Here is a 25875-nt window from a genome sequence, read left to right as displayed (position 1 = left end):
GTGTGCAGTGCGTGTGTGTGTGTGTGTGTGTGAGCGAGTGTGAGTGCGCGCGCGCCGAGGCGTTCCTCAGGTTGCGCTGCCTGGAAACCGAGGGAGCCATTGGCGAGGCGGAGGGGTGGGGGTGGGGGCTCCCCGACCCTCCGAGGCGAGGCGCGCCCAGAAACCCGGCTCCTGACGCGGGCGAAGGCAGGGCGGGGACAGCGCCGCGGGCTGCCTCAAGGCCCCGGGGGGCCCGCTGGGGAGAAGCCGGGGAGGAGGCCGGAGCTGCATGGAGTTTCTAGGGCGCGCAACTCCGGCGGGGCCTCGGCCACTAGGCTTCGGGGCGCAGCGAGGCAGCCGCGCACATGGGCTGAGCCCGCGCGCCGGGGCTCTGCACGGCCAGCGGGAGCGGGAGGGGTAGAGCCGCGCGCCGAGCCGGGGTGCGGGGCAGCGTCCCCAGACGGGAGCCGAGGACAAGGACAAGAGGAGCGCGCCCAGATCGCTCTCCGAGCCGACGAGGGGCTCGCGCCGACCCCGGCGCGCGCTTGGGGAGCAGCCCGGGGCGCCGTGGGAGCCGGCGGCAGCGAGGATGCCGGCGCGGGGCCGCGGCGGCCGGCCGGGGGTGTGAGTGTGAGGCTGAGCGCTGCCCGCCGGCGCCTCCCCCCGCGCCACCTCCTCCCTGCGGGCCTCGGAGGAAGCCCCCGGCGCGCGCGGAGGCGCCTCGGAACCCGGGCTTCGGGGCGGCGGGCCCGCGCGGCCGGCCCCGGCCCAGCCAGAGGTGAGTGCCGCCGCCCGCTCGCTCCCGCCCTCGCCTCTTCCCTCCGTCCGCCCTTCTGCACCGTGCCCAAAGCCCGGGGCTGTGGCGGGCCCTAGCCCCAGAGTGGGCGGGCTGGCGACAACGCCTCCCATACCTGTTGGCGCTGGAAGAGGGCACCGGGCGGCTGGGGGTTGCCCGAGCCTCCTTGCTCTCCCTGGGGGTGGCGGGTGTCCGCCCGCCTGGGGGCGTGGGGTCCGGGCAGGGCGACGGGTGTCCCACCCGGGTGTCCCAGAACTGTGCGGGCTGCAGGCTGGGCGCCGTTCGCCGAGTCCCCGGCGCCGGTAGCCGCTTGTCTGCGCGCCCCCGGCCGCGGGCGCCTGGGCGGTGGAAGGGAGAGGAACTGCACCGCAGCCCAGGTGGAGAGCCGGGCGGCTTCCAGGTACCCGGGAAGCCGGGAGTCCTGGCATTCGGGGGAGGATTTCCTCCACCTCCAGCCCCGGCGAGGGCTATTCGCCCTCCCGGGCGCACGCTCCTCGCCGCCACCGCCCGGTGTCTGCCGGCCCTGGGGAGCGCGGGATCACCCGGAGCCCTCCGGCAGCCCAGCGTGGGACCTGGCTGTCACTCAGCTGGCCTCTGGGTCCCCGGCAGCTTCCAGAGTCCCGCGCCCCGGCAGAGGCGGGCGCCGACTCCGCCGGGCGGTCTGGGTTTACTGGATGCCCCAGCGTCCCCGGACTGGCGCGACGCGGAGTGAACTTCTTCAGACTTGGCCTGAGGGCGCCTAGGCAGCAGCAGGTAGTTCTGGGGACGGCCTCGGGGCCAGGGAGAGCGGAGGATGCCTCACCCCGACGGGATGGGGTGCTGAACGTGGAGCGAGGGCTACTTTTTGCTATCTAGGCGCCAGCCACGTGCGCCCTCTGCCCCCATCCCCAGCATCATTTCCCTCTGCATTTTTTTCTTTGAGGGCCAGTGTGTGTGTGCGGAAAGCGCCTTCCTTGTGTTGATGAAGTCCTTTGCCCCGTGAAATGATGCCTGCAGTTCCTGAGGTCCCAAGACTGGGGCGCCATCCCCAGGCCTTGAGCTCCGTATTTTGCTGGGCTCGGGGGAGAACAGCTCAGTGCCGGTGTGTGTGGCTGTGTTAGGTCGTGCCCACTGAAGTCTGATTAGTGCTAGTAATAACTATATAAGAACAGCCTCAGGGATGGGGTTGGGGTGGCCTTCTCTAGGAGGAATGGGTAGATTTCTTCCCTTCGTGTGTCCAGACACACAGAGCATTCGTGCAAAAGTGAAAACTCATAACTCTTAGGATTTCCACGTTCTGCTTCCTTAACTGCTGACTCGCAGTCCAAAAGATAAACTCTCTTTCAGTCCAGGCCTCTGAGCCTTGGAAAGGGTTTTAAAGCCATTTGGTGTGAAATTGTCTTGAGGCCAGAGGAGGACACGGCTTTCATCCAACCCTGACCGCAGCTCTCCTCCTTGGTTTGTTGGTGGTTTTCATTTCATCTATTTTTGGGGGAAAAAAAAGTGTTGCAGGTAGAAGGAGGTGTTGATGGAATCTCCATTGTCTTTGCTACTTGGTTCTTTGAGGCTGTGAAGTCTGGAGGCAGCTCGGACGGCGCCTGTGTTGCTGCTCTCTTGAGACACCCCCAGCTAAGGATGGATTCTTGGGCTCCAGGAGCTGCAAAACTTTGCTAGTTCCTTAGGCAGTTGGCCCCTACACATGCCTGATGGATGCCCCTGGGCAGTGTTTCCCGGCAGCCTGTTCTAATGGAGGCCCAGCTGAGGCCCCCCCGCCCCCCCGCCCCTTTCTGAGTTCACTGCAGACATGTGGGTTTTTAATGGCAGTAGCTGCCTGAAAAACAGCTATGTTTACCAAGAAGCTGGTCTACAACACTGATGTTGGTTACTGACTGTATCCAAGTGGAGTAATGAAAACAAAACTCTCTGGAAACCCAATCCCTCGGATATTTTATTGGAGGAGCGCTAAATCCTCTTAGAATTGTTCATTGAGATTACCTTTCTCTGAACTCGGACTGTAACTACTGCCAGTAATCAGGCCTTTAGTGAGGGTGCTGCAAAGGGCTTTGCAGAAAGAAAATAATTTCATTCAGCTGGTTCCATGGAGAACATGATGCGCAGGACGTGATGGAGACCCACGGCTCCCTTTCCTTGCGAAGGGATGGTGGGGATTGGGGTGAGGTGAGGGTGCAGGTGTGAAGGCTGCTTGGTTAACATTTATCTCCACAGTGGGAGGCCTCTGATCAGTGCCCAAGCATTGGGCAAGGTTAGGCGGCCGTCTAGAAATTTCTTTTCCGTTGCAAGTGGCTTTGGGAGGGACTGCGTGCTTCTGGATCAACAGTGGGAGAGATGTATCTGAGGGCTGGTCTTAGGTCCTGGCACTGTCTGCTAGCTAGATTTGGCAGCCCACTCCGGCTCCGACAGCCTCTGCAGTGCCCATTGGGTGAGAGAGGAATTCTGGTGGCTCAAAGAGAACTTGGACGTTTAAGGCCTTTGCACACCCTCTTAATTCAGATTTCTGGGACCCTTCTTGATGTCAGACACTTCTACACATTGGAGCTCACGTAACCTTCATGTTTCATATTTGGAAACTGATGCTGAAGGTGGGTAACTAACTTTCATGTGAGCAGGTAGTTTGTGGGTAAGAGGCAGGGTTAGGGTTTGATTCTAAGAGGCTGGTGTTCCTGATTGTAGGTCCAGGGCTCTTTGTACCCTGCTGCTTATGATCTGAAGAGTGTTTTAGTAACCTTTGACCTTCAGTGCCTTGTCGAGGATCAGACCCAAGGCGGGTGCCCCTTCTGTGCTGAGTGAATCCAGGGCAGCATCTCATTCCTTATTCCTGACAAGGAAACTCAGGCATGGAAGGAGCTCTGTCTTGTGCAGTGGGTCAGGGAAGGAGGCCTTGCCCTCCACGTGTGCCCACATTGGAGCCATGTGGGGCTCAAGTCCACGCTGGCTTAATTATAGATGGTGGTGCCTTTGGTCGCTTGTTCCCTCTCTGTGCCCACAGTGGTATGGAATTGGGTGACATCTTTGCCCTTCCCTTGAAGCTTAACCTGATGTAGTCAGAGTGTCTGAAATGTCTTTTCATGATGGAGAACCATTAGGCGGCGCAACAAGCCACAGCCTCCAGTGCTTGTTAAGACAGTGTGCATCCCAACTCGCAAACAATGAAACTGTCCTTCAAGATGGGCAAGGCATTGGCTGACCCCTCAGTGGCTCCCTTGGAGGCTAATTCTGCATGTGGTTTGAAAGGAGGAAAATGAAAGCACAGTTGTGGCATCCAACCTGGGGCTTTCTGAGTGAATGATGTTTTTAATCATTTAACATTGAACAAAAATGTATTCAGTGCCTATTATGTGGTATGGATATAGAAATGAACATGAGATGAATATGACACAGCGGCTGCCATCAGAAAATTTACACATTAATGGGGAAGGCAGACCATGTGTGAGGGATACACATTTGTGAGCAGAGATGGGAGGCAGTCAGTCTAGTGTGACACTGATGTCTGAGCTGAGCTTGAAGGATGGCTATGAAGTAGCCAGTCCTCCATGGGTATTCCAGGCAGAGGATGTTATGGGAGAGGTAAGAAAACACATGGAAAATATGATAAAGCAACTGGTAATTTGGACCCCCTGGAGCTTCAAGAGTGAGGCAGGGAAGGACGAGAGAAGAGGCTGGAATGGTAGCAGGATGCTTGTGGTCAGGACTAGGGGGCGAGTGGCAAGGTCAGATTGGAGTTTTAGGTAAGTCTGGTTGGAGACCTTGTGGAGAATGGATTTGGCAGTGAGAAGACCAGAGGCGTAGATACCGGTGAGGTGGCTGGAGCTGAGGCTATGGTGGGGACTATGGAGGAGAAGAGATGGATTGAGCAAACATTTAGGAGAATTCTCAGTTAGGGTTTCTGGGTTGCAAGCAACAGAAACCAGCTCCAGCTAGCAACTAAAGCCCACAAGGAGAATGTTGTACAAGCTCTGATGGAAATTCACAGGGCTGGGGACACGCCTGAAGAGCCAGGCTTGGAGCAGTTGGGAATTAGGTAGTCGAGGGGATCTTCGTGGCTGGAGTAGTCTTATGGTTTCTCTCAGGTGATGCTATGAAAGTAAATGATCTCTATCCTTTCCCTCCATCATCATCATCATCTTATTATTATTATTATTATTCTGCTATATTCAAAATGCTCAGAGGAAATCTCTAACTGGCAAAGCTTTGGGTCTTCATATCAGGAATAGCTTTCTGAAATTTCATTGGACTGGGGAGATGTAGTTTTTCTGAAAGGAAGCTGGAATAAATCTGCTGGAAGACTTGGGCGTGTCCTCCACAGGAGGGTTAGTTGGTGGGACTCACTGATTGAGTAGGAGTATTAGTAGGAGAAGGGAAGGGTGTAGCATGACCACAGAGTTTCCAGCATAGGTAACGAGGTGGATAAGCAAAATGAAAGTCTGGCCAGACTAAATAACTCACTTGTTTCCCCACTGGCAGAGCTGTGGGCAGTTCTCTGTGACCAGGCCGAGGGAGAAGGTAACAGCCTATTTTAAAAAGTCTCATTAAGGGGCAGTGCTGCTGAGGATAAGGCCTGTTTAAATAGGTTACTTTAGCTCATGCCCCACAAATCTGGGTAGTTTGAAAGCATTTTCATTCATTCATCCTGTATTTATTGAGCATCTCTGTACCAGGTACCAGGGACAATGGCCAATTAGATAGAGGTGGTATTCTCATATTCTAGTGGTGTAAGACAATGTAAAAACAAAAATGGAAAATAAAATTAGGTGATATCATGGAGGAAAAGGCAGGGATTTCTTCAGATTGGGTGGTCAAGAAAGTTCTTACTGAGGAGTCATAGTTAAGCTGGGTAAGTTGGGAGAAGGTCTAGGCAAGAACTTCCAGGCAGTGTCATCTACCAGTGCAAAGGTCCTGAGGTAGACACTGCTGGGTGTGTTGAGGAACAGGAAGGAGGCTAGCATGGCAGGAGATGTGTACCGAGAAGTAGGGGCTAGTTCATGGGGGGCCTCGGAGGTCACCCTGCAGAGTTTGGATTTGATACTGAATTAGTTAGGAGGACCAGGAGGGGTTTTAAACAGCAAACTGACATGATCCAATTTCTGTTTTCAAAAGATCACTCTGGCAGCTGTGCCTTCTGTGTGTACTACCTTAGTGCAAGAATGTGAATCTCTATTCATCAGAGTCTAAAATGAAATGTAGTATTTGAGAGTAACAGATGGAGAGAAAATGCTTTAGTGACCTTAATTTAGTGGTTTCTCATGTACCAATTAAATGTGGGTATGGACAAAACCACATTTCTAGTATGATTTCAGTTTTGTTTAAAAATGTGGTGTAGAAGAATAATATAAAGAAGTGGACTTAAAATGTTAACAGTGCTTGTCCAAAGGAATTGGCATTATGAATGATTTTTTTAAAATGAGCTCAAATTTCTTTTATAATCAGAACCAATTTTTTTTTTAATGTGTTCACTGATGATCACCAATGTCATGGATGGGGTGTTTTGAGACTGTATCAACTAAACACTCTTTTCCTACCATTTTATTTCTGGAAATTTTAATGTGAAAAACCCATGGGTCCTGGTTGGGGCCGAAATTAGGGTGCTTAACCTTGTACAAGCTGTCCAGTGGGTGGCTCTTTGTTTTATGCTTAAAAATATTTTCATTATGAAAGCAAACATTGTTTTTTTTAAAAAAAGTAATTAAAGCCATATGGAAATGTTACCTTAAAAAACGAAAGCACCTTTCTGCATTCTCCTTCCCCAGATCATTCATATTTTTGTACATGTATCATTAGATTTTCTTCCTCAGCATTTCAAATACCTCCATCTATATTTTGTTGAAGGATTTTGGAATATTGCTGTAACAAGTCACCCTTTCTCCAAATGACTCTCCCAGACTCCTTCCTCTAGAGCTTGAAACCTTGATGACCTTTACCCCCTTGAAACAAAATCATTAGGAAACTTGAACACATCATTTAGCTGGGAGAAACGGCCTCTTGCCTTTTCAGTATTCAGAGTGTTCACTGAAAGCATACTTTATACTTATAAAAAATGGAGCAATTAAATATTCATTAAAAGTTCATCTCTGAGCATTTAAACAATATTACTCTAGTGTTAGAACCCCAAAGTTGGGTTTATGATTACAAATCACTTCTTTTGTTTCATTAACACAAGTTTGCTCCTTTGAAAACTTGAAAGTGCAAGTCAGGGAGCTTGGTTCATTATTTTGGTGACATGTTTATTACCTTGGAATATTATCCTTTGAAAACAGGAAAAGCAAAGCATTCCATGGAGTGTTACTCAGAGCCATGGATGTGTTTGGGAAGTGCTTCATGGTCTCATCCTGCAGACTGGCCTTGGGGGCTGAAGTGTCAGGATTGAACTGCCATCAACTCCGTGCTCCTGTGTTGGATGGGAGACTCATGTGATTCAGCAGAATTACTACCTTTCCCATCAGTTCTTTAATTAAACACATCCTTTCTTGGGGAAGAGGAGAGCAAAGACGTTCTTAGAAGAGAATGCTTGAAAAGTAATAGAACCATGGAGTTGATGAGTGAGCAGGGACCTTGGTTATCTCATTTTACAGATGGGGAGAAAGAAGGACCGGAGAGAGGACATGACATGCGTTCTGTTAAACAGAGTCGATTTCCCCACCCCAGGGCCTCTTCCCTACACTCGGCACCCGCTCCGTGTTGTCAGAAAAATGAATTTATTTTGGTAAACCCAAGAATTAGGAAAGCATGCTGAACCTGATGAAAAATGGGAGGGCTTTTGTGCTGTTCATTCATTCTGTAAAGTGTAATCTGTTTGTGTACTGATAACAGGCCTAATTACTGTGTAAACATTTTTATAGCCTGGTAAGAAAAACCTCAAAACATCTGTACTGCACATTGATGGAGCCATTCAGCCTCCAGCATCCCACTGCTCATTCTTAAAACCAGTTGCTCTGTTATTTCATCTGGTCTATGGTAGATGATTCATTTGATGCACAGACACATAAACACACACTCCAGATCCAGCGGGAAGTGACAAATAATATTAGGAAACTTGCATCGTACTTACTACGTGTCATCCACTCTCTGATTATGAGCATTTCCCCCATTTTACAGATGAAGAAATGAACAGACAACTCAGGGTCCCAGGTTCACCAGTGATGGATGGGAACCACTACACTATAGACTCCCCTCTAGAGATAGATGTGTAACTCACTAGTTAAATCTCCACCTTCCCTCTTCTCCCAAAGAGAAGCAGACTTTCTACCACAAAGATCAGGTGTGACTTTGTGAAATCACTTTAGTCAAATCACTTTTCTTTTGGCCAGACTCATGAACATAGAGCTGCGAAGAGTCCTCTGAGGGGATGGCGTTTTCAAGTCTGTTTGGTGAGTTGTCCCAGTCCCTTTCGTTCCCGAGTCACTTGGCGGTAGCTAGTCCACACATATCATCTGCCCTCAGCTGAGGCTGGTGGTTCTCCTTTCATTTGGAGACTCAACTCTCAAGTTAGTTGTACCAACACTAACCAACCTGTGAGCCCCGGTATACTCAAGAACTGCTGGCTCCCAGCTTGGCTCCTACAGGGTGTTTACATGTAGGCTCCTACAAGGCTCCTTTGGTGTTTACATAAACACCAAAGTTCTCAACTTCTCACACCCAAGGAGGTAGATGTGTCTTTCAAAACCCCAGAAGCACAGAATCCATGGAGCCTTCAAAGGGCAGGAGGCAACAGGGAGGAATCATATAATTGAAGAGGAGGGAAACAGACATGCTGGTGGGTACTGTCAGTGGGTCCTCACACAGAGACCTTGGGCTAAAGGCGTTCGTTCTGACGCAGGCTGACTCAGAATCTGGCACACTAGAAGGAACTGAAGCCAGGGAGGACGTGCCCTGGACTCTCCTGGCTGCGGGTTCCAGCCGCTGGCCGGAGGATTCCCTGTACTTGGAGATCCTTGCATGAGAGGTGTTGCTAAATAAGTGAGTTCTTTCCTCTAATTTGGAGTGTTGTGGTTGTCATGAGAGACAGAGAGAAGGAAAGAAAGAAAGAAATAGCAAGTCAGTGCTGCCAGGTAGCTTTCCCTGGGAGTGTCCGTGTCCTGCAGGACCTTGGGGGCTACAGGGCCGTGATCTTAAACACAAAGGTACATGACAGAGGCCGGGCCTGACTTGGGACAGTGACCCTTCATCAGGTAGAACTCCAGGGAGTGGGTGACCCCGCTGTGATCTTGGGAAAGGTGATGCATATCTTTCTAGGGGGAGGTTGGCTGGCTCTGGGCTTCCTTTGTGGCTCAGCTGGTAAAGAATCCGCTTGCAATGCAGAAGACCTGGGTACGATCCCTGGGTTGAGAAGATCCCCTCGATGAAGGGAAAGGCTACCCACTCCAGTATTCTGGCCTGGAGAATTCCATGAACTGTTTAGTCCATGGGGTCGCAAAAAGTCGGACATGACTGAGCAACTTTCACTTTTTCTTTGGCTGGCTCTGAATTTGAATTTTAGAACCTGAACTTGAGAGTTTAGTTCAGTACTTCACAGACTTTGCTGCATGTTAGAGTTCCCTGGGAAACCTTAAAAATGTCCCAGTGCCCCATCACATCCCAGGCCAGTGAAACCTGAATCGTCGCTGTGAGGGTGGGGGAGGGAGCGAAATGGGACAAGGTTCTCGCCCCACCCCCACCCCAGGTGATTCCACTGTACAGCCAACTTGCTTTCCTCTAAGGAGAGTGCCTGCCAATCGCCTGAGGATCTTGTTCAAGTGCAAGTTCTGATGCCGGGTCTGGAGCAGGCTGGGAGCCTGCATTTTTAACCAGCTCCAGGTGCTGCCATGGGGTCGCAAAGAGTCAGACATGACTGAGCGACTGAACTGAACTGAACTGAGGTGCTGCCAGAGAACAGGGCCCAGTTAGAAGAAACATGTTCCAGACTTACTTAGCCTCACAAGGAGGGCTTCTGGGATCATCGCTTTTTCATGAGAGTATGGCCTCCTTAGTTCATCCGAGTTTGGAGAACAGGGGGCCCGGATCCTGCCTTTTCCACTTTGTATTCTTATAAAGAACAATAGAGCAATTGAATATTCATTAAAAGTTCATCTCTGAATATTGAAATGTTATTGCTCAGGTATTGGAGCCCAAAAGTTAGCATCATGATTACAAATCACTTGCATTATTTTTGTCTTTCTGGATCCAGAATGTTGTCTTGTCCCTGGTCAGCATTTATAGAGTCAGAATCAGAGGTTCTGACTGCTGGAAAGGACCATAGGAATTATTTTATCTAAACCACTCAGTTATGGAGAGGAGTCTGCTAAGACTCAGAGAGGTTTGTCCAGAGTCACAGATCATCAGGCTGGGGCTGCTGTGAATGCGAGACCAGGAGGAGAGACATGACAGGATGAATCCTGGGGAAAAGATCCCCCTCCCTCCCACCCCATGCTGCTCCTGAAGCAGGGGAATCAAACGACACAGGCATCCAGAAAGATGGCTAGTTATAGTCATGTTCAAACACCTGTTTCACAATCCAGAACCATTGCTGCCAATGATACCTGTGTTTTTCCATCAAAATGTCTCCAAATCCAGAAATATTACTGCCAATAATATCTGTGTTTCTCCATCCTCTCCCTGCAGCTTCAGGTAAGGATGCAGAAGCACGACTAAGCACTTTGCTTCTGCAGTTAGAGTTGACACGTTGACAGATGTTCAACAACCCAGTCCCAGGCGGGATGCTGATGCAGGCTGCCCTGCATCATGCAAAACAATTACATTTACCATTTCTACTCCAAATATTTTCCTCCTGTGGTCCAAACAAATAAAGAACATTCTCAACATATAGGTTTCTGGATGTCGTGGTGGATAATGTTAAACCTGATGTAAGAATAGTTCATAATTGATGTTCTTGGCATTTATCACCCAGCCATGACATGTTCAGCAGGTGATGACTAATAAATTATATTTTGTTGGATCCTTTTTTTCCCCCAGTTTTTTCAACTCCAGACACCTGTTTCAGCATGTCAGTGCTGGCAGGGACATTTTCTGCCTTGTCACTTTTATGCTTTAGAAACTAACTTGAGATGAAGACCGGTGGGTGTGAAACTCAAGGACCGAAATGGACACTGCTTTCTCAGGGTGTGTGTATTTTGACCTAGGAGGTCAAGTCTTTAAACAGAGTGGGAGAAGACTTACGGGCACATGAAAGTTAGTAGAAAGATGAGGCAGTATAATTATAGCTAATGGTTATATAAGTCCTCCTTTCTGAGTACTTGGTGTGTGTTAACTCCTTCAGTTCTTTCAGTGAAGCTTTGATGAAGTAGATCCTGCAACTGTCTCTATTTGTGTGGATGAGGACCCCAAACCACAGAGAGGTTAAGTACTTTATTGAAGGTCCCGCAGATAATGAGTACTGAAGCTTGACTCATGACTCTAAAACTCATGTCCTTAAGTCACCAGGCTATACTACCTCTGTAACTTTGATTACCCAAGACATGCCAGGGGCTGCAGAGGACTTCCACAGGACATTGTCACCCAGACCCCAAGTCTGCCATTCCCCTCCTGGAGCACCCTTTGACCTTTGAGTGGAGGCCTGCTCCCTCATACTGCTGGAGTGGGTGCTGATGACATTGGCCTTCTCCTGTTTCCCCCATCTTTGCTTTTCTAGCTCTCTGTAGATGTGTCCATGATGGGCCCACCTCTGGGCAAACCCTAGTTCATAAACAAAGAAGAGGATTCAATATGTAGGTTTGGAATGTCTTGTGGGGCAACTGTGTATATGGAAGCATCAGATACTTGTGTCCTACTTGATTTTCAGACTTCTACTTTCTCTTATTGGCCACGCACATACTCAATTCTGGCTTTCATCTTCCCATTAAACTCAGGGGTGAGAACTCTGCCTTAGTCTCTGCCTCATCCTTGCTGAACTGTTCATATTGGTTGATATTATCTCCCTAATATGAGCTTCCAGTGGGGGTTCTGTGCAGACTAATGGGACACCCCGAGTTCTCCCTTTCTTCAGGCCTGCTCTCTGGCCTGTATCTCCTGGGTCCAGTCCTTGCCTAAGTTGTGCCATGATTGCTCTGCCCTGTGGGCTTGGGGGCCCTCATGCTTCATTCTCTCAGCCCATACCCATTGCCTTGGGTTCTGATTAGCCTGGTTTTGGCTCTCCCTCTCTTTCTGCCTGTCTGGTATTGCTATCTGATTTTCATGTCCATTCCTTAGGGGTTGGCAAACTTTTTCTGTCAAGAGGTATACAGTAAGTATTTTGGGCTTTGCAGGTCCTGTGATCCCTGTTGCAGTGACTCAGTTCTGTTGTAGCTGGAAAGTAACTATGGACAAGGTGTAAATGATGCGAAGAGCTGACTTATTGGAAAAGACCCTGCTGCTGGGAAAGATTGAAGGCGGGAGGAGAAGGGGACAACAGAGGATGAGATGGTTGGATGGCATCACCGAATTGATGGACCTGGGTTTGAGCAAGCTCCAAGAATTGGTGATGGACAGGGAAGCCTGGGGTGCTGCAGTCATGGGGTCCCAAAGAGTCAGACATGACTGAGTGGCTGAACTGAACTGATCAATAGGTGTGTTGTGATAAAACTTTATTTACAAAAGCAGAAGGTGGGCTGGGTTTTGGCCCATGGTTGTAGTTTTCTGACCCCTGTTGCCGAATGCCTGTTGGCTGCCTCTTTCTGACTTCAACCTTCAATTCTGTCTCTTAGAGGTCCTTGGCATGGGTAGCCTAGAACCCTGCACTATGATTTCTATTCTGAATTCCCTGTACATGTTGACCTTCCTGACCTATTGCTATATTCACTTTGCAACCTTGACTTTGAATGAAACCAACCATTCACTTTTTCAAGTTCTCAGTCAGCTAAATCAATTCTACTAAAAATGTAGGTTGTTCAACAACAGGTAGGTCTTAAATCCATTCTGCAAATCCTTGTATTGAATTCTGGCTGGTTTCTTGACCAGAAATACATTGGTTGTATCCCCGAGTCTTTTCTGTCAGTGTCCTCCTCTCCTCTCCCACGTGTGTTCTTGGCAGTTATCCTTGCTTCCTGCTTTGAGAGATTGGGGCCTGTATCCCATTGCCTCTTCCCTTGACCTCAACATTCTCCATCATTTCTGCTTCAAAATTTCTCCTTTCTTCCCATTTCAAAGGAAGATGTATCCTTACTCTTTTACAAGGAAAACTTGACTGTGCCATGAATCTCATGTGTTTCCATTTCTCCTTTGTCAGATCTCAAATTTTCCTTTCTTTATCTCATCGTCGTAAGTCTCTCTAAAACTTCACTTGACCCTGCCACCTACCTAGCCTGCCATCCTATTTCACTTCCTCTCTTTAAAGGGAAGCTTCTGAAAAGAAGGCTCTGCCCCTGTCACTCTCACTCTTTGACCTTATTCTTGTCTTTTCTGTTAACCCTTGGCTGCTGGCTGACCCTACTGTTGGGCCCCTATGAGAGTAAGTCTTAAATACTTAATATACCGTAAACTTGCTTTTGGAAAGGTCACTGACAGCCTCATTTTAAAATCTAATGATGTGGACTCACTTCTCATGCTTGGCAATATATGATACCATCAGTCACCCTTTCCTCAGGTAACTCCCCCTGAGTGAACTCTCATGGTTTTATTCTCACCTCTTGGCCTTTTATATGAGTCCGCTAGGGCTGCTGTAACAAAGCACAACAGGCTGAGTGGATTAAACAACAGGGATTTATTTTCTCATAGTTCTGGAGGCTGAAGCCCAAGATCAGGGTATCAGCAGGGTTGGTTTCAGAGGTTGAGGGAAGGATCTGCTCCAGGTCTCTTTCCTTGGTTTGCAGACAGCGCCTTATCTCTGTCTTCAGATGGCCTTCCCTGTGTCTGTATCCAGTGTTCTATTTCTTATAAGGATACCAGTCATAAGGGATGAAGACCCACTCCGATGATCTCATTTTAACTTAATTACCTCTTTAAAACCTATCTCCGGACACGGTCATGTTCTGAGGTTAGGACTTCAACATATGAATTCTGGGGAAAGACACCATTCAGCCCGTAACACTTTTCTATCTCCATATTTCCCTTTGTATGTGTGTATGTGCTCAGTCCATTCAGGTATGACCTAAATCAAATCCCTTATGATTATACAGTGGAAGTGAGAAATAGATTTAAGGGACTAGATCTGGTAGATAGAGTGCCTGATGAACTATGGACAGAGGGGTTCATGACATTGTACAGGAGACAGGGATCAAGACCATCCCCATGGAAACGACATGCAAAAAAGCAAAATGGCTGTCTGGGGACGCTTTACAAATGGCTGTGAAATGAAGAGAAGTGAAAAGCAAAGGCAAAAAGGAAAGATATAAGCATCTGAATGCAGAGTTCCAAAGAATAGCAAGAAGAGATAAGAAAGCCTTCCTCAGCGATCAATGCAAAGAAATAGAGGAAAACAACAGAATGGGAAAGACTAGAGATCTCTTCAAGAAAATTAGAGATAGCAAGGGAACATTTCATGCAAAGATGGGCTTGATAAAGGACAGAAATGGTATGGACCTAACAGAAGCAGGAAATATTAAGAAGAGGTGGCAAAATACACAGAAGAACTGTACAAAAAAGATCTTCACGATCAAGATAATCACGATGGTATGATCACTCACCTAGAGCCAGACATCCTGGAATGTAAAGTCAAGTGGGCCTTAGAAAGCATCACTATGAATAAAGCTAGTGAAGGTGAAGGAATTCCAGTGGAGCTCTTTCAAATCCTGAAAGATGATGCTGTGAAAGTGCTTCACTCAATATGCCAGCAAATTTGGAAAACTCAGCAGTGGCCACAGGACTGGAAAAGGTCAGTTTTCATTCCAATCCCAAAGAAAGGCAATGCCAAAGAATGCTCAAACTACTGCACAATTGCACTCATCTCACATGCTAGTAAAGTAATGCTCAAAATTCTCCAAGCCAGGCTTCAGCAGTACGTGAACTGTAAACTTCCAGATGTTCAAACTGGTTTTAGAAAAGGCAGAGGAACCAGAGACCAAATTGCCAACATCCGCTGGATCATGGAAAAAGCAAGAGAGTTCCAGAAAAACATCTATTTCTACTTTATTGACTATGCCAAAGCCTTTGACTGTGTGGATCACAATAAACTGTGGAAAATTCTGAAAGAGATGGGAATACCAGACCACCTGACCTGCCTCTTGAGAAACCTGTATGCAGATCAGGAAGCAACAGTTAGAACTGGACATGGAACAACAGACTGGTTCCAAATAGGAAAAGGAATATGTCAAGGCTGTATATTGTCACCCTGCTTATTTAACTTATATGCAGAGTACATCATGAGAAACACTGGGCTGGATAAAGCACAAGCTGGAATCAAGATTGCCGGGAGAAATATCAATAACCTCAGATATGCAGATAACACCACCCTTATGGCAGAAAGTGAAGAGGAACTCAAAAGCCTCTTGATGAAAGTGAAAGAGGAGAGTGAAAAAGTTGGTTTAAAGCTCAACGTTCAGAAAACGAAGATCATGGCATCTGGTCCCATCACTTCATGGGAAATAGATGGGGAAACAGTGGAAACAGTGTCAGACTTTATTTTTTGGGGGCTCCAAAATCACTGCAGATGGTGACTGCGGCCATGAAATTAAAAGACGCTTACTCCTTGGAAGAAAAGTTATGACCAACCTAGATAGCATATTCGAAAGCAGAGACATTATTTTGCCAACAAAGGTCTGTCTAGTCAAGGCTATGGTTTTTCCAAAAAGTGGTCATGTATGGATGTGAGAGTTGGACTGAAAAAAGCTGAACAACGAAGAATTGATGCCTTTGAACTGTGGTGTTGAAGACTCTTGAGAGTCCCTTGGACTGCAAGGAGGTCCAACCAGTCCATTCTGAAGGAGATCAGCCCTGGGTGTTCTTTGGAGGGAATGATGCTAAAGCTGAAGCTCCAGTACTTTGGCCACCTCATGCGAAGAGTCGACTCATTGGAAAAGACTCTGATGCTGGGAGGGATCGGGGGCAGGAGGAGAAGGGGATGACAGAGGATGAGATGGCTGGATGGCATCACCGACTCGATGGACGTAAGTCTGAGTGAACTCTGGGAGTTGGTGATGGACAGGGAGGCCTGACGTGCTGCGATTCATGGGGTCGCAAAGAGTCAGACACGATTGAGGACTGAACTGAACTGAACTGATGTGCTCGTCAGTCAGTTGTGTCCAACTCTTTTGCAACCCACCAGATGGATTGCAGCCCATCAGGTGGATTGCAGCACACCAGGCTTCTCTGTCCATGGAATCTTCCAGGCAAGAATACTGGAGTGGGTTGCCATTTCCTTCTCCAAGGGATCTTCCTGATCCAGGGATTGAACCCACACCTTTTGTGTCTCCTGCATTGCAGGCAGATTCTTTACCACTGAACCACTTGGGAAGCCCTATATTTTCCCTTTCTACCCCTCAAATGTAGCTGTTCCCAAACTCGATGCTTTGGCCCCTTTGTTTTTTAAAATTTATTTATTTTTAATTGGAGGATAGTTGCTTTACAATATTGTGATGGTTTCTGCCATACATCAGCATGAATTAGCCATAGATATACATACATCCCCTCCCTCTTGAGCCTTGGCCCCTTTCTTTTCACACTCTCTCTAGTTTCTCTCTTGGAACAATCTTCTTTCCCTCCACACTTTAATTAGCTTTTGTAACATAACCTCTTATCAGACATGAGATGTAAGTATTCTCATAGGCACTCCAAACTCAGCGTGTCCCAAACAGAATGGACCATTTCCTCCACAACATATAGCACATTCTCCTGCCTGGCCCTCAGCCCTGAGCCCCAAGGATGATCAGGATAAGATGCTGGTTGTCATCTCTGACCCTCTGTCTCCACCCACCTGTGATTGATGGGTGTGTCACGGGCACCGACATTCCAACCCCACTGGCACTGCTGTTATTTTGGCCTGGACTTGAGCCTATTCCTCCAGGTCCATCCACTGGAAACACGATGGGAGTCATGCCGCTCAGGACTTCTAGAACCTTCCAGCTGCATCTCACTGAGGTTGAAATTCCAGCACCTTAGTGCCTTTCATTTGGTCTCCTTGGTGGTTGACCACTGTCACTTTCACGATCCATGTATGTCTCTGCGCCAGCTGCTTCTGCAGCCTAGAAGCCCCTTGACATTTCAAGGCAGTTAAATCTGAGTTTCCCGGTGGAGTGTTCTTGATCCCCATGATGGATTTTATTTCTCCTTCCTCTGTGTTTGTGTAGTTTTTATTATACAAATATGTTTGTTACCTCGACATTTACTCTAATTCTTATTGGATTGGGCTAGATAAATTTAGAATTTCAGAGTCCTGGAAAAGTAAAAAATAAAGGGATTTTAGAAGGTATCTGCTTTCTTCCAAGGAGGAAATAGACCCTCAAAAAATTCACCTGCTGTTCCGTCTCTGATGGAGAGGGTTGGTGGTGTGTGTAGATGCATGTGTGTGTGTATTTGTATGTTTTCTCCTCTGTTTAGGGCACAGTGCTTTGCCTGTAAGACGTTAGGAGATGTTTCTTAATTTTAATTGGAGGGAAGTGCTGTGGGGAACTAGCTGTGCTTTTGGCCCTCTGTGGCCTTAAGACATGGATGTTAATGTTGGAAGAACAGACCTATGTTGGTTGGCAAGATGGTTCTCATTGCAAGTAACCTTTGTCTCCATCACTTGCTCAATGATTATTTGCTGTCTTTGAAGATGGAGATGATGGGTGCTAGCAGAGGAGGAATGGAAATGAATTAAAAAAACTCTTCTTTCTGGTCCTTGAATTTCCCAGAGAAGAGGCAGGAAAGGAAACAAGGAAAATTAAGGTGCTTCTTAAAGGGACCTTTGAATCTGAACAGATGAATAAGGGAATCATTATTGCACTGAAATAAAATGATTCACTGTAGGGCTTTCTTAAAAATGAACTCCCCTCCTGAATTTAAGTGAGGTTTCTAGATCAGTAGGTAATTAACAGAGAGAGGTGAGGGCAGGGGAAACCATCCCCATGAACAGCAAAAGGAAGCCCAATCAGAAATAATGGCACAGGTCAGATATTACAGTGTAGATCATTGGGAAATACAGTTTAACCTATTGTTGCTTAGTTGCTACATCATGTCTGACCCTTTTGCAATTACATAGACTGTAGCTTGCCAGGCTTCTCTGTCCATGGGATTTCCCAGGTGAGAATACTGGAGTGGGTTGCCATTTCCTTCTCCAATGCAGATCACTGGAAATTAGGGTTTGATTTATTGCATAAATATTTTTCTGAAAAGGTGTGGTGGTTTAGCATTCTTCTTTCTACCTTTCCAATGGTGGTGGTTTAGTCACTAAGTCGTGTCTGACTCTTGTGACCCCATGGACTGTAGCCTGCCAGGCTCCTCTGTCTGTGGGATTCTCCAGGCAAGAAAGGGTGTGGTGACTTAACATTCTTCTTTCTACTTTTCCAATGCATGCATGAATCTCTGCATTTCACTGTTATCAAGAAAGTCTTTGGGGGACTTCCCCTGGTGGTCCAGTGGTTAAGCCTCTGCACTTCCAATGTAGGGGGCACGAATTGGATTCCTATTTGGAGAACTAAGATCACACATGCTGCATGGTGTGGCTGGAAAGAAAAACCTTTAGGTCTCTGCATTCACCAGGGCTGGTAGTCAGTGGTACCTCCTGGAAGGTCCTTGAGTCCTTTCCCCTGGAGGAGCTGGAAGAAATGCGCACAGCCCTCGCCCCTTTCTTTCCTCTGGCTCAGAGCTCCTGGCTGTATCTGGGGGGCACTTCCTAGACCAGGACTGTCTGGGGGTCAGGATCTCTGTCCCCATCATTTGCTGATCTGTCATCCTGCCCTGCCAGATGCTGGCTGCCATGGGTCCCCTGGTGGAGCCAGCCAGGTGGAGTGAGCTGAGTTGTGGGAACAGTTGTAGCACCAAGCCACCCAGGTTAGATGCATTCAGTCTTGGTTTAGAAGCACTTGGGAGTAAACTCTCCTGTGGGATGATGAGAACTCAGACTCCCCAACCCAACGGGGCCCTCTGAAGGAGTAAATTCCTGCCATCTGGTCTTGCCTGTCTTGTATTAAAATGCTGCTCTAAGTACAGAAGTGAAAAACATGCCATCAAGCTTTGGAGAACAAGTGAAGAGAAGACAATAAAATTTACTCTTAATCCTGTGGACCCAGAGATAGCTCAAGGATCACAGCTTGAGGATAAAAGCTCTCAGAATTTGTATTTGTAAGTGTGGGTGTTTTATATGTATTTATGAAATAGTCCTCTATTTATTGGAAGGAGTCATGATATGAATACTTTTGTATAAGCTGGTTTTTTTTTTTCTTATACTGAATATATTGTGGGTGTCTCTCCAGGTTGTTATATGTGTTCCCACCTCATCATTTTTAATGAATGCACTCTATTCCACAAATGGCTGTGCTCTGTGTTGTTTTTGATACGTGTTATTTTTCTAAGGATAAGTTCTTAGACATGGAATGAACAGATCAAGGATTTGGGAATCTTTATTAAAGATTTTTTTTTCCCCATTCCCACTTCTGATAATGTGGGATGGCTCATTCTGATGACTTATTTCTATATATCCTCACCATCCGCTATGGGCATTAACTCATTTTTGAAATTTGGTAGCCAGGTGGTTTTACATTATTGTTTTATTCTGGATTTATGGAACCATAAGCAAACATACACATTTTTTCATGTGCTTATTGGCTGTTTGATTTTTCCTTTTGTGAATTATGTATTGATATATCTATTTCTAAAAAATAATTTAGAACTATATTTTCAACTAATTTAGAACTATTAAGAACTATAATAAGAAGAATAGGACCCTTTGTTTATTCTATGTTGCAAAAATTTCCAAGTTTGTTGGTTACCTTTTTATTTCTTTTATATTATTTTTAACTTACTGGGTTTTTGATGATGTTTTAATCAATTTTTTATCCTCCCCCTTTAAATATTTAAGTTTGAAAGTCATGCATAGAAAATGTTTCCTCACAACTAAGACTGAATAAATATTTACTTCTAAATTTAAAAAAATCATTAATATAGCATATTACATAGAGCTAAAAGTTGAGTAGTATTCAGTGGCTTCTAAGACCAGATAGTCTTAGAAGTCCTTTGATGTCCTTGGGAGTTGCTCTGTGTGGCAGAGGCCAAGGAGCTTGGGTACAGGAATTATGCCATCAGGTCCCATTGCCCCACCAGTCCTTTGTACAGACTGGCCCCTACATCCTTGTGGGCACTGCATCCTATTCTTTAAAGGATGCAGTTGTCATTTGTTTCTTTGACTTACTTGTCCTTCCTGAATTTTCTAAACCTGAAGCATCTTTAATGAAGTTATATTTTTAAAAATTATATTGCAAAAACAAAAATCCCCCTGGAATGGGGATTTCTTGGTGTGCAGGTAAACTATGCATGGTTTTACCTGTAATCCAGTCTTCTATCCCCTTAGGTTCAAAGTGCAATCTGTCAAGGGGAATACAGCTAGTGGATACAACCTGCGTTTGAAAGCAAAAATCACCACACCATAAAGGAGTGACTCATTGGAACCAGACTTCTCCTTGTAGTCTGGGCAGATGGCCCTTGGCAATGCTGGGAGATGTCAGCTGAATGTTCCAGGCATGAGTGGATCTTACGTGGTTGGAAATGGCTGCCTTGTGGCAGGTGCCTTCTGTCATCTTTGGTTTGCTCCTTCCCTGTTTTATCACCCACTTTCCTGTGCATCTTTCCTATTCCCTGGGTCATCCATATTTTTATTTAAAGTCTGGGCTTGGCCATGGCATTCAAGGGCTTCCTTGGTGGCTTAGCAGTCAAGAATCTGCCTGCAATGCACAAGACACAGGAGAACGGGGGTTAGATCCCTGGGTCGGGAAGATCTGCTGGAGGAGGGTATGGTATCCCACTCCAATATTCTTGCCTAGACAATCCCATGGACAGAGGAACTTGGCAGGCTACAGTCCATAGGGGCACAATGAGTTGGACATGACTGAAGTGACTGAGCATACACGCATGCGTAGCATCAGAACCTTTACAGGTCAACTTACTCCTCTTTAAAACATACACACACACACACACACACGTATTTGGTTGGCCAAAATTTTCATTCAATTTCTCTGTAACATCTTATGGAAAAACCCACACAAACTTTTGGCCAACCCCAAAAGACGTTAAGACCGCTGAGTGCCAAAGAATTGGTGCTTTCGAGCTGTGGGACTGTAGAAGACTCTTGAGAATTCCTTGGACTGCAAGGAGATCAAGCCAGTCAATCTGAAGGGAAATCAACTCTGAATACTCATTGGAAGGACTGATGCTGATGCTGAGGCTCCAGTACTTTGGTCATCTGATGTGAACAGCTGAGTCACTGGAAAAGTCCCTGATGCTGGGAAGGATTGCAGGCAGAAGGAGAAGTGGGCAATAGAGGGTGAGATGATTGGATGCCGTCACTGATGCAATGGATGTGAACTTGGGCAAACTTTGGGAGATGATAAGGGACAGAGAGGCCTGGAATGCTGCAGTCCGTGGAATCACCAAGAGTTGGACACGACTGGGTGACTGAACAACAGCATATATATTCCATGTTTTTTGATCCTTTCATAGTAGACCGTCTGCATTTTCCTTGTTGGCCACTTCTAAAATGTCACACTTTTCCTGGTATGTTTCAATGTCAATGTCATCAGATTTCCCTACCTCCATCCCAGTTGCTGATTGAGGTCTAGAGCTCTCCAAGGTCTTGTCTAAGATGGCACCAGGTGGGTATCAGCATCATAGCCACTGAGGTCACATTCTTTTTGCTCTTTCCTCTCCCACCTTGGACCCTCCTGACCCACTAATGTTAGTGAATGAGGTCATTTCTGTGGGTGATAGGATCCTGAGAACCAGGAGCAGATGTGTTCCATGTGCCAGGCTCTGCACTAAGCATTTTCTGGAGAATCCCAGGCAGCACCCATCACTGCCCAATACTTTTGATTCCCATTTCATGGATTGGGGAAACTAAGACTCAGAAAGGTGGTGTTGGTAGGGCCTTACCACTAGAATGTGGCAGAGCCAGGACTGGATCAGGGGTCTGTTTGGCTTGAATGCCTGTCAGCTGTGCTGCCTCTATGTGAGTGCTAAGAGGTTGAAGGCAAAGGCCTCCTCCCCAAGCAGGTCCTTAAGGTGGACATAGGGAAGAGCCACTTACATCAGTCAGAGGCTGATGACCTGAAGGGGCGGTATGTGGGGCATGATAGGAAACTCTGGTAGGGCACTGAGGTGGGAGAGGGCTGGCAGATGTCCTTTTGGAGGTGTCAGCACCTTACCCTCTGGGTCTGAAAACCTCCCTACCCCTGGGCATCCTTGAAGCAGGAAGCCCAGGCAAAGCACATCCTCATTCAGACTTGGACCATCTCCCTGGCCCTGGTGAGTAAGGTCATTTTAGGAGAGAGTGAGGAGAAGATGACTAAATTAGGTTGGCTTTTGTATCTCTTTGGCTGGGAGTGCAGTGTGGGAAGTGATCCAGTGTTGCTTTTCCTGGCTGACTGGAGGACAGAAGAAGACAGCAAACAGTGGGGGACCTTGCACTCGGGTTTGTTTGCCTCTTGGTGCCCTTCCCTGCCTGCCACTCCTGATCCATCAGCTTGCCTCTGATGCCTGCAGCCAAGGGCTCTTGAAGGTGGCTTCCTTTCCTCCATCATGGTCACTTCGCTGCATTCCAGGAGTCCCCATTTGTTAACTGATGTGAATGCTTCCCTCCACCCTGTTTTTGGGTGTTTTGTACTGCCTTGTACACCTGATAGGTTTGTGTTTCCAACCCACATGACCTTGGCGGGGACCCTTTGTCAGAGGAGAGCGTTCCACTCCTGAATTTCTTGGACCTTTTGAGTCTCACACTGGCCTCCAATGTATTTCTATTAAAAAATTTTTATTTTATTTATTTATTTTTGACTGTGCTGGGTCTTCATTGCTGTGCATGGTCTTTCTCCAGTTGTGGTGAGCAGGGGCTACTCTCTAGTTACAGTGCATGGGCTTCTTAATGAGGGGGCTTCTCTAGCTGTAGAGCATGGGCTCTAGAGTGTGGGCTTAGTTGCCCCACAGCATGTGGAATCTTCCCAGACCAGGGGTCAAACCTGTGTCCTCTGCATTGGCAGGCAGATTCTTAACCATTGGACCATAAGGGAGTAAGTCCTCCAGTGTATTTCTTTGTAGACAGACTAATGTGCACATCTCACAGAACAGAGGTCCTCTCTCATATTATGGCATCAGAAAGGCAAATACACATTTCTAGAATAAACGAATGCCTTCATTGTTGTTCCTTGTCTGTCCCAGGATGAGTTCTGAACATTCTCTCACAGGATCCTGTCTCTAGGTCCCTGTCTTAGGAGGCAGCTGGGGAGGTTGTCTTAAGGTGTGACCTCTGGAGCCAGGCCACTTGGGTTTGAGTTCCTGCTCTACCACTGATGTACTCTGCACTCTTTGGAGCAGTTGTAAATTTTATGACTTCATTTTCCTCATCTGTAAAATGGGGGGATAATATTAATCCTGCCTAGCAAAGTGTAACTGAGACATTACTTAACATTGCTTAATTAGAATTGCCTATCACACAGTAATCACTCTAAAAATAGTCCCTCTGTTTATGCCTGACCTAGTCTCAGAAATTTTCCTTTGGTATGTTCAGGCCAGATGGGCATGGTCCCCAGAGAAACTTCTAGCATCCTTATGGCTACATGAGAATTCTCATTCCTGAGTTTTTCTTTTCTGCCTCTAATGGCCCCAGGGATGTGTTTCATCCTAGGTTCACAGTGAAAGGATAGTGACTCCAGAAGAATCATTTTGTTTCCTCTCTGTCATGTTGGTTCTCTGGAGGGCAGGCTTCTCCATATCATTCATTCATTTGTTCATTCATATATGCATTCATCCAACATATATTTTGAGTACTCCTATGGCTGATGCTGGGCTCAATGCTGGGGCAACATTGTGTTTGAAGAGCTCAGTGTCTGGTTGTACTTTCTGGATTTTTTAAAATATAACTTTAAAAAAAGTTGATATGTTGTGTTTTCATTTTTATTCAGTTCAGGAGATTTTCTTTTTCTTTTTTTTGCTGTGTGGCATGAGGGATCTTAGTTCCCCAACTAAGGATTGAACCCATACCCCCATGGTGGAAGTGTAGAGTCCCAGTCCCTGAACTGCTTGGGAACTCCCTACTTTATGGATTTTTGTTGTTGCTGATGCTGTCTGGTTTTTCTTGTCTCTTGAGCATAGAATAGCTTCTCATTTCTTTTAGTAGATTATACTAAAGATTAAACATTCACAAAGACTCCTCTCTACTACAGAGTGTTTGTGAAGGTTTAATTGTGATGGAGAGGCCTCATGGGATGTCCTCCCAGTGAACTCAGCATCTTGGGTTATGTTCATTTTTGGTCTCTGCATGTGACTTTTCCCATCAGCTAGGACTCTCTTCTTGCCAGCAGATATTCCTGAGGTGACTGCCTTCCTGCCTTCGCTGTCCTCTGCCCTGCTGCCAGGGTGACCTTTTTGTCCTGTTTGTGACATTCCTGGGGCCACGTGCTACCTTGGGCATGGCTGCCTGCAGGGCTTCAGTGTCTAGCCTGCAGGTGAGAGGCCTATGCCCAGTGTCAGCTTTCAGATACCACCTGGACCACAGGCTCAGTCAGGATGCTTGCTTCTGAGCCTTGTTCTTTCTAAGTGGATGGTTCTGAGAAATATAATATTTCCTGCCATATCAGTAAACAAGGATGTCACAGTCATCAGTGAGCTGATGAGTCTTGAGGGAACACAGAAGGAAAAGAGTGCCTGCCATCTAGCAGCCACCAGACTGCAGCCACTCCTTATGGTGAGCCGCAAGGAAGCTCAGGATGTGAAAAGCACAGAACACTGGCCCCAGATAGCTGAGACGCATATCAAAGGAATAATTTCAGTGAGCCCAGACTCTTGCATCTTCCCATATATAGAAAAGCACTGAATTCCTTTACTTGGGATGTCTGGTTTTCTTTAATTAGCAATAATCTTTCAATGTTCAGACTACCTGTCCTTTGTTGCAAAATTTCTATATAACCTGGCTTCTCCCCTTATCTACTCTGAGCAGTTCTCTTAGGGTTACTTGAGTTGCTGTCTCCCAGGCTTGAAGTCCTAAACATTTCCACCAAATAAAACATAACTCTCAACTTTTAGGTTGTGAATATTTTTTAAGTTGACAATTCTCAAGCGGTTGCATGGCTCAGATAGTCCTTAATCTTGAGGACATGGGCTGTGCCTCCTCTGTAACACCATCCTGGATCATAGCATTCTAGGTGATCTAAGTCCATACTGCCCCAACAGCTGAATGGATGAACTGACCTTCCTTGCGGCTAGATCTGCTTCAGCCCCCTACCTGAAATGCCATCCCTGGGCATATCCTCAGTTTTACAGCAGAATGAAAAGAAATCTTAGAAAAAAATGAAGTCCTTGTCCTCAGTGCTATTGCCCTATTTCCAGATAGTCTTATGCTCTCAACTCCAAAATAATAGTTAAATTTCAAACCACTTTCCATTCAAATGATGGATTGAATGAATCTAATTTACATGCTTTTCATGTAAATTGGCCCAAATGACGTTCAATCTCCTGGGGTCCTGTACCCTTGTCTGTCTATCTCTTATAGCCTCTTCTGCATAAGTTAGGGCTAATTCAAGTTTGAAAAAATAATGAGAAGCAGCAGATTTTTAGACTTTTGCTTGGTCTTGTTGTTGTTTAGTTGCTAAGTCATGTCCAGCTCTCTCACAGTCCCACAGACTGTAGCCTGCTGGGCTCCTCTAACCATGGGATTTCCCAGGTGAGAATACTGGAGGGGTTGCTGGGCCCTCCTCCAAGGGATCTTGCCGACCCCTGATTGAACCCGAGGCTCTTGTGCCTCCTGCATTGACAGGCAGATTCTTTACACCCAAGCCACCTGGGAAGACCTGGGAAGCCCCTGCTTAATCTCGTCCATCTTCAAATATATTTACTCTCAACTTGGTTAGTGCTATGGAAGGAATTGTGTCCCTTTCAAAATTCATATGTTGAAGCCCTATTCCCTAGTGGGGTGGTCATTGGAAGTGGAGACTTTGGAAGATCATTATGTTTAGATGAGGTCATGAGATTAGTGATGGGATTAGTGCCTTTATAAGAAGAGCCCCCACAGTTTGCTTGCTCTCTCT

General features: G+C 46.7%; 1 protein-coding gene across 2 annotated transcripts in view; it reads left to right on the top strand.

Moving 5' to 3' along the window:
• Positions 1-25875, top strand: part of CALN1 (calneuron 1) — a 462927-nt gene that overhangs the window by 47833 nt on the left and 389219 nt on the right. Inside the window, exon 1 of one of the 2 annotated variants that reach the window (XM_086374691.1) lies at positions 355-757. The exons of the other annotated variant lie outside the window; for it this stretch is intronic. The gene's annotated coding sequence lies outside the window, so the exon portion shown is untranslated. Of the gene's footprint in view, positions 1-354; positions 758-25875 lie in introns of those variants that run through there. 2 annotated transcript variants of the gene reach the window in all.

This window comes from Bos grunniens, chromosome 25 (assembly GCF_055505025.1).
Source record: "Bos grunniens cultivar Pamir isolate PY7600 chromosome 25, Bosgru_T2T1.0, whole genome shotgun sequence".
NCBI classification, from domain to species: Eukaryota; Metazoa; Chordata; class Mammalia; order Artiodactyla; family Bovidae; genus Bos; species Bos grunniens.
This window is presented reverse-complemented; position numbering and strand designations above follow the sequence as displayed.